This window comes from Macaca fascicularis, chromosome 4 (genome assembly GCF_037993035.2).
Source record: "Macaca fascicularis isolate 582-1 chromosome 4, T2T-MFA8v1.1".
Lineage (NCBI taxonomy): Eukaryota > Metazoa > Chordata > Mammalia > Primates > Cercopithecidae > Macaca > Macaca fascicularis.
In genome coordinates, this window is record NC_088378.1 from 88011567 (window position 1) to 88021610 (window position 10044).

Below are 10044 nucleotides of genomic sequence, written 5' to 3' on the forward strand. Positions count from 1 at the left end.
AATGTTAACGAAATAGATAAGTAATCTCCTGTGATTAAAAGAGGTATTAATCACTAGGTTAGCCAAGAGTTTTCATTCATGTTTATCTCAAAGAAAAGTGCAGTAACTTGAGATCTGACTTTCTGTGGAAGATAAGCAAACCTGATAAACCAATCCTCTTAGAGATTGCTCCTAATTACATTAATTTGATATTTAAAATGACTGTGACTACGATCGACTTTGTCTTATTCATCTCTTTATACCCCTATATCCCCATAGGTTAGGTTCCTTTGTGTTTAGGAACTCAAAAGTTTCTTGGAAAAAAACGTTGTGTTCCTCTTCCCTCTCCACTTAACCCTGATTTTGTTGGGGATGTCAATGTGCCCAGCTAAAAAGGTATATTTTAAATTCTCCTCTGCATGTAGAGATAGCTGTGTGACTATCTTCTTGTCAAAGCAACAGGGTGCTTCGGGGAAAGTTGCGTAAAAAGTGTGCTGACCTAGTTTGCACGCATCTTTTTCCCCACGCCCACCCCTTCCTGCCCGAAACATCATAGCTTAATGTTGCCGGGAACATCTTTCTGCCATGAGGTGACTCTGAGGATGGATGTGAGACCTTCTGAAGAAGACAGGCAGGCTTCTGGGCCACTGATGCCATTATGAAATTGCCTTATCAGCCTCGAACTGCCTATTCTCCTACTGTCTGCTTGTTATTATGTGAGAGACAACTTAACTCCTACCCGATGTAAGTCACTAACTCGTTAATTTCTTTTTTTTTTTTTGGAGACGGAGTCTCGCTCTGTCGCCCAGGCTGGAGTGCAGTGGCCGGATCTCAGCTCACTGCAAGCTCCGCCTCCCGGGTTTACGCCCTTCTCCTGCCTCAGCCTCCCGAGTAGCTGGGACTACAGGCGCCCGCCACCTCGCCCGGCTAGTTTTTTGTATTTTTTAGTAGAGACGGGGTTTCACCGTGTTAGCCAGGATGGCCTCGATCTCCTGACCTCGTGATCCGCCCGTCTCGGCCTCCCAAAGTGCTGGAATTACAGGCTTGAGCCACTGCGCCCGGCCTCGTTAATTTCTTTTACTTACTGCTCCAAACAGTTCCAGAGTACATTCACATTAGTGACTAGGATGAAGACACAGAAGGCATGCCTGTATCAACTGAAGACAAAAGAAATGCCTAGTATTTGAAACATTTAAAAAATTGAATTGAAACATTTAAAACTGAAACATTTATAAAACCTCAGCAGGGGAGAATTTTGTGCAGAATTTAAGTCAGGTGAAATGGAACAAGCAATCATTCTGCACCAAGATTTAAGATTTTAATATGAGACAGAGATGATATTAGTTCACAACTTAAATACCTTGGAATTTTAGCTGTCCACCACCTTAACATGAGCAAAGTATAGTATGAGACTTTTTTTTAAAGTTCATTTATACCTGTATTAACAAAGGTTTGTGTCCAGACTACAGTGAATTATTTTTCCAATGCTTCAAAGACAAATAGCTTATTTTGTGTTTCAAAGTTGTAGAACCAGGACCAATGGCTGAAAATAAGAGAAAAAGATTTTTAACTAATATTGGAAAGTTGTATTAATTTGAACTGCCTCAATAAAATGGTTGCCAAATAAAGTGGTGAGATTCCCTAACATTGAACGAGGTGTTCAATATTATTTCTGGATTATATAGAAGGTATAGCTAGATGATCTCCAAAGTTCTTTTAAACTCTTCAAGATCCTATGGTTCTAGTAACTAAATATTGGGCAATGGCAAAATAAGACTTTGTATTGGCGGTATCACTATATAAACCTGAGTCCACAGAAAGATCTCTGATGAACAGAATCATCTTTAAAAAACAAATTTCACGTGTAATGACAGGACAGCTCATTACAATAGACAATTTAGGTAGTCCCAAAGAACTGGTTATAATAGGATTCATCTTTAAACTCATGGCTTTATAGTTAGTAACTGTGAGGTACTTAATATTTTGTGTAATTTAATTCTTCTTTTCTCCACCTTGAGAAATTGTAAGGCTTGGATCAAATATTTCATCAGAGAGCAAAATGTGATGTAAAATGAGGATAAGTAAAATACATATCTCACAGGGCCACTGTACAGATTATATGACTCATGCCAAGCATGGCATGTAGAGATTATTTTAAAATGTTAGGTATTGTAATTAACAATACGTGGCTTTATCATATCACTTATCTCTATGTTATTTGCTTATATATTTGTATCTCCCTCTAAATGGTGAGCATTTTGAATGCAGGGAAGAACTATGTCCTTCATCATTTTACCTTCAGGGGTTAACCCACAGTAATTGCTCAAAAACAATGAACACATTTCTGAATTTTTCAGCATAACTGTGTTGTATGAAGTAAAAAAAATCACAATATTCTGGAATTGGAAGAAATCTTAAAAATACTTACAAATCAGACTACAACCTAGAGTGATACAGTGACTTGCCCAGTTACCTGAAGCCACTGAGCAAGAATTCAGTTTTTTAAAAGCTCCAAATTCAGTCTTTCAGAAGTTTCCTGTAAAACATTTTTTCAAAGATCTTTGGAATACTGGCATATCCACATAATGACCAACTGTGTTACTTTTCTTTAAACCTTATTAGATAACTAAATATGTATAATCAAAGCATGATGGATTTAGCCTGTTTTCATTATGAAGGCTGATCTATTCATCCTAAAATGGACCAATAGCTAATGTGTCATAGTCATCTCCCAATTAAAAAAAACTATAATTGTTTAATTTATAAGTACCCAAAAATATAAATGACTACCACATATTAGCCCGTGTCCCCTGTAAAGTATAAATAAAAAATAATGGGACGGTAATTTCTGGTTCAATTTTCAGACCTTAACTGTACATACTCCTTCCCAGTGTCAGTTTGCCATCTTGTGGCCTCTTAATCCTGTGCAATTCAGTAACTAAGTTAGCCTATGAAACTGATGAGCTTTATAGGCTCATCACACACCTCCACTTTTTTTTTTTTTTTTTTGAGACGGAGTCTGGCTCTGTCACCCAGGCTGGAGTGCAGTGGCGCGATCTCGGCTCACTGCAAGCTCCGCCTCCCGGGTTTACGCCATTCTCCTGCCTCAGCCTCCCGAGTAGCTGGGACTACAGGCGCCCGCCACCTCGCCCGGCTAGTTTTTTGTATTTTTTAGTAGAGACGGGGTTTCACCGTGTTAGCCAGGATGGTCTCGATCTCCTGACCTCGTGATCCGCCCGTCTCGGCCTCCCAAAGTGCTGGGATTACAGGCTTGAGCCACCGCGCCTGGCCACACCTCCACTTTTAAACCTACTTCATATGCAGCCATGTAAGCTACTGCACTTCCAATTTCACTCCAGACCAACTCCAGCTACAAGTGAAGCAAATCACCTAATTAAAAAATATTCTGAGAAAAATGCTCAAAGAACATCTGAATATTTATTGATTATGCATACATGTTTGCTGAAAAGGAGTGTATCTAACTTTTTTGACGAAGTCAATACGAACATGGCCTCTGATAAAGAAGAGAAAGCAAGGTAATAACAGGATTTGAATGTAAATTTTGCCAAATGGTGATATGGTCTTTCTCACTAACCTGACAGGATTGTAAAATCTACCACAATGTTTGCTTTGTTGAAGGTGTGTGTATATAGTGTGTATATACACACACACGCTATTGACTACTATACACATTTTCCTTCAAGCAGTATCTAGGATTGTTAACCTGACTCAGCAAGAAAACACTGGTCTCTTGGAATAGTCAGATGGTGATAATACAAATAAGACTGAGTTACCTCCAGTGGTAGCTAATTCCTTTCTTAGTTATGAGAAATGAATTGCCATACAAAGAGCTCAGAACAGTTGCTGACACATAATGATTTATTAAATATTACCTATTGTTCTATCTAGATAGAGCCAGTTCTCAGCCTTGGGCTTCCCAAGCTTCTCTTCCAGGATCTTTGAGCTCAGCACTTTGTAATCGAGGGCCCAATTCTGTGTATGAGACTTGAAAACTCTGAGAGAGCATGTCTGCCCTTTGCTTCAATGTTGCATTTCTGAGGAAAGCTGCCTACCTAGAGGTTATAGCTTGGTCAGTAAAAATAAAAAGAAGAAGAAAAAAACAATGTAGCTAGGCCACAGGAATGCCGGGTTCCAGGTTATAGTTTTAAAATCAAAATTCAGTTTTTCTCTCATTGTCAGGGGTATCAGCTTAGAGAAAGGCAGGCCGAACAACACACACCTAAAGCTCAAGGATTATACAGAACCAACCAGCCTCTATTTTGTGCTGCTAAGGGCACATCATTATCACACAGAGCATTCTAGGTTTCTAGTCTTTTCACTTCTGGCAGAGCAGATGTTGCCTTTCATACCAGTCTCGTCTGCCTTGGCTGGGAGCTGCTATGGGAACAAGATTTTGTGGAAAGACACTAGAATTACTTGTTTCTCATTTTATAGTGGTAGACTTTTTAAACTGAAGACATCAATGTATGACATGACATAACTTCTAATTTTGCCATATTTACTGAAATGAGAACTGTATTGCACTACTTCCTGTATTTACAATGAAAACCTAAGAACCTTCTCTATATATTTCTGACAATCTCAAGCTTTATTCTTCTGCCTTGAAATAAATGGCAATACAGTTATCAACCAGGACAATGGAGAAAACATTCTGAACTAGGGGCCAGAGACCTATTTTATAGGTTTGCTGTTAAAAGTCTTTAAATTTTGCCATGTTACTGTCTTTATAAAATGGGGTTGCTAATTTTCCTCTTCTTATGGGGCAGGGGTGGTTGTGACGATCAAATTTTAAACTGCATAAATGAACACCCACCTGCCATACTTGATCAGAAATTCTCTTTTGAGAGTATACACGCTTGAGAGAAAATTTTGTAATGCTGCAGCTGAGGTTTTAAAATCTTCAAATAAGTAAATCTAATGAGCTGATCAGTTTTAACAGGGTTGGAAGTAGCAAACAAGGATTGCCAAGAATGACTTAAGCATTTGGATAATGTAAAAGTGTACTGAAAAAACATAAAAGATTCTCTGTATATCCTTCTCCCATCCAAATCTTAAGTGTTAAGGTGTTGGTTAACATCTTAAAGCTGGCTGGGTGCGGTGGCTCACGCCACCCAACACTTTGGGAGGCCGAGGCGGGAGGAAGAGACCATCCTGGCTAACACTGTGAAACCCCATCTCTACTAAAAACACACAAAAAAATCAGCCGGGCATGATGGCGGCTGCCTGTAGTCCCAGCTGCTCGGGAGGCTGAGGCAGGAGAATGGCATGAACCTAGGAGGCAGAGCTTGCAGTGAGCCAAGATCGCGCCACTGCACTCCAGCCTGGGCAACAGAGCGAGACTCTTTCTGTAAACAAAACAAAAAAGAAAACATCTTAAAGCTTCCATATAAAAGCAGCAAATCCGACTTGGCAAGAAGGGGGCATTCCTCTTGTGAGGATGACTCACAGACATCTGTTTCCAGTGAAGAACTGCCTGATGTGATCTGCTCCTGAATAGTTTGAAACACATTTGTGTCCTTAAAAGCCCAGTGGCTTCTTGAACACCTCACTGCTACAGAGTGACCTTGGGACATGAGGGCCATTATCATCCTTGTGTCCACTTCTTTTCTCCAACTTACCCAGAGGAACAGGGGGATCCAGGAGACCTATGGGTGGTAGCACTAAAGACAGTGTAAGTGCAGCTTGCACAGTGAACATTCTTTTGCCATGTTCATAGCTATATTGGGGAAAAAAACAACCTGGTAGCAAACAAAACCTCTGACTACAAGTTTCAATTATAACCCTCCAAATACAAACTGACTAGAGAATTCTACTCTAGTCAGAATCCATTAAACTCCTGCATACTTGCTTCTCATTTCCATTTCTCTCTTGGCTTCTCTGGTTTAAGAGTACACACTGCAGTGCAGATCTTCAGTAGTGCAGCCCCTTTGTTTTATGCTCCCTACCTTCATCAACACAGCCACCTCCTTCATGGCTCCAGAAGTTTATTCTTTTTTATCTTTGGAACCAATGTTAACTAAACCATAAGCGAAGGTGAATAGGTATACATATATATACATGCACACATACATATTAGTAAATACTTGTTATTAAGGATAGTTTTGAAGTTTTCAAATAATCTCTCTCTCTCTCTATATATATATATATAAAACTGTGGGTCTTAAAAAAATAAAAATCACTTATTAATCAGCTCCTGACACTGCTTCCTAATCACCTAGAGATAATTCTTTTCTGATACTAGGATAATTTTTATGGAACCTCACAGCTAAAAACACTGAGCAACCTATTATCTCATTTGGCTAAGCTCTGGACTGTTTGCCTGGTTTCAACTCTCAGCTCTGCCACATACTATCTGTATAACCCTTAGGTAAGACCTGTAGCCTTTCCTCATATTACTCAATTTCCTCATCTTAAAATAGGATAACAGCACTTAACTCTTAAGAGTTGGTATAAGAATAAGCAGAAATACAAGAAAAGTTCTTAGTGCAGTGCCTAGCAAATAGTAGCAGTCAACAAATGTTAACTATCACTAGCAGATCCAATGCACAGGGTCTAGGCAGGCCAGATTCCCTGGACTTGAATAATTGTAAAGTTTATCTTTTCTTTTGGCCACAAATACCCACAGTTTTTGTTACCTATCCTCCCATTCCTACTATTCCAATTCCTCTTCTCTGACTTCCTCGAAATATGCCTGCCAACATTGTTCATTATGCTCCCTAGTGTTCCCTCTATCCTCTCTAGAACTCTTGTTCTTTACTGCTTCACAGACTTATATACTGCAATTTCATCTTAACTGAACCTGGATCTACCAAGATGATACTCTCATGAAGCTGCTTTCCCAAACTCCTTACCTGTACCACACAGCCTATAGGTATGCTCTTAATCAATTATTTTATTTTTATTTTTATTTTTTGAGACAGGGTCTCATTCTGCCACCTACCCTGGAGTGCAGTGGTGTGATCACAATCCACTGCAGGCCTGAACCCCTGGGCTCAAGCAATTCTCCCACCTCAGCGTCCTAAGTCATTGGAATTACAGGGATGATCCATCAGGCCTAGCCCTGCTGAAACAAATTTAGGACTTCAGTACTTCTTACACTGGTTTCTACTAAGGGCATCTTCTGCGTACAGTCCATCCAATAAAATGGACCAAAGTTAATCTACATCGAATTCAGGAATCTATTTGTATGGCCATTTCCAGACACTGTGAGCTGTATTACTCCTAAAATCATAAATTTCAATGTCCCAGTCTTTCATACCTAATTTTTAGCCTTATTCCCACTATCCCCTCTTTGTCACCATTAAGACCTCCAGTTCCTTGACCACTCCCTTTTCATGTGTCCTCTTGGCTGTTTCCTCCCCTATCCAGACTCAATTCATCAACATGTTACTTCTACCAGGACTACACAACCACCTCCCTCTTCCATCCAACTGAGGAACACTATCAGATATACCATGTAATCATGCAGAGGGTGCTACTAAAATATTATGCTTTCCTAAATCAGCTGGGCCTTGAATGTGAGAAACAGCATATATTAGCTGATCAGTAATCCTTTCATATCCCCTACTCAGCTCTTCCTCCTATCTTTTGTTTCAAATTTTCACCATTCAAACCTTCATTTTCTACTTTCCTAAGGCTTGCTGTTGAGCAGCAATGTTGTTTCTTTCCTTCCTGACAAAGAGCTCAACATTTCTACTTAACAGACTTAGCCTAAGAGGTATCCTTCCTACTTTGTAATGCTAATACTCCCAACCTGTGTTTTTGGGACCAGGTTCCATCCACGACTTACCTACCTACCTAAGTAACAACTACCTGCTTTTACTTCCTTAGTTGGCTCATTCAATTAAACCAGAAAATAAACAGTATTTGGCATTATTTAAAACTTCTCTAAAGATCAATGACCACCAACAGTTAATTCTGGTAGAGTCTTTATCTTACTCTTAATTGATCTCTCAATGGCATTTGGCATGACCATTGACACTTTACCATTCTCCCTCCTCTGGCTTCCATAATGCTCTGTACACTCACCCCCTTCCTAGTTCTCACCTGACTCTTCCTTCCCAAGTCATCTTTGCTGGTTTCTTCTGCATACTAACTGTTGGTGTTCCTCAAGACTTTCGCCTTGGCTGTATTTTCCCATGTCCTTTCTGGGCATGCTGTCATTTTCCTCAAACTAAGTTAAAAATGGCTAACTCTCAGACTTGTACATTAGATTTAAAGACTGATTTTGCTTCTTCCTTCAGTTCCAGTAAAATGTAATAAACGCTAACTATACCCCAGATCCTGAGCTAAATGCTTTGGAGATAAGGCAGGCCACTTGCCCTCAAGAAATTTAAAATCCAGAACTGTAGTTTCAGAGTCTCACATAAAGTACTGATCACTAATTAGGCTTTAGCCCTGGGATGCAAGGTTGCTTCAACATTTGAAAACCAAAAATGGAATTGATCACATAAACAGAACTAAAGGCAAAAACCACATGATTATCTCAACAGATGCAGAAAATGCATTCAATAAAATTTAACACCACTTTCATGTTAAAAAACTCTCAATAAACTAGGCATTGAAGGAACATACCACAAAATAATAAGAACCATCTATGATAAACCCACAGCCAACATCATACTCAATGGTCAAAGGCCGGAAGCATTCCACTTGAAAACTGGCACAAGACAAGGATCTCCTCTCTCACCACTCCTGTATTAGAGTATTAGATAGTATAGTATTAGAAGTCCTCGCCAGAGCAATCAGGCAAGAGAAAGAAAGAAAGGGCATCCAAACAGGAAGAGAGGAAGTCAAACTATTCCTGTTTGCAGACATGATCCGATATCTAGAAAACTCCACAGTCCGGGCCCAAAAGCTCCTTAAGCTGATAAACAACTTTGACATACTCTCAGGATACAAAATCAATGTAGAAGAGTCACTAGCATTCCTATACATCAACAAGCCGAAAGCCAAATCAGGACACAATCCCATTCACAACTGCCACAAAAATAATACAATATCTAGAAATACAGCTAACCAGGGAGGTGAAAGATTGCTACAAAGAGAACTACAAAACACTGCCCAAAGAAATGATTGCCCAAAGAGATGATTGGGCTGGGCGCAGTGGCTCACAACTGTAATCTCAGCACTTTGGGAGGCCAAGGCAAGCAGATCACCTGAGGTTGGGAGTTCGAGACCAGCCTGACCAACATGGAGAAACCCCGTCTCTACTAAAAATACAAAATTAGCTGGGCATGGTGGTGCATGCCTGTAATCCCAGCTACTCGGGAGGCTGAGACAGGAGAATCCTTTGAACCCAGGAGGCGGAGGTTGTCGTGAACTGAGATTGCGCCATTGCACTCCAGCCTGGGCAACGAAAGGGAAAATCCACCTCAAAAAAGAAAAAAAAAAGAAAAAAAAAGGAAAGAAATCAGAGATGATACAAATGGAAAAATAGTCCATGTTCACGGATAAGAAGAATCAACATCGTTGAAATGGCCATACTGCCCAAAGCAATTTATAGATTCAATGCAATCCCTATTAAACTACCAATGACTTTCTTCACAGTACTTGAAAAAACTATTTTAAAATTCATATGGAAACAAAAAAGAGCCCAAATAGCCATGGCAATCCTAAGCAAAAAGAATAAAGTTGGAGGCATCATGCGACCCAACTTCAAACTAGACAATAGGGCTACAGTAATCAAAACAGCATGGTACTGGCACAAAAACAGGCACACAGACCAATGGAATAGAATAGAGAGCCCAGAAATAAGGGCACACACCAAAACTATGTGATCTTTGACAAAGCTGACAAAAACAAGCTAATGGGGGAAGGACACCATTCAATAAATGGTGCTGGGATAAGTGGATGACCACATGCAGAAGATTAAAATGGGACCCCTTCCTTAACTCAAGATGGATTAAAGACTTAAACGTCAAACCCCAAACTATAAAAACTCTGGGAGGGCAACTTACACAATATCATTCAGGACATAGGCATGGGCAAAGATTTTGTAACAAAGACTCCAAAAGCAATTGCAACAAAAGCAAAAATGGACAA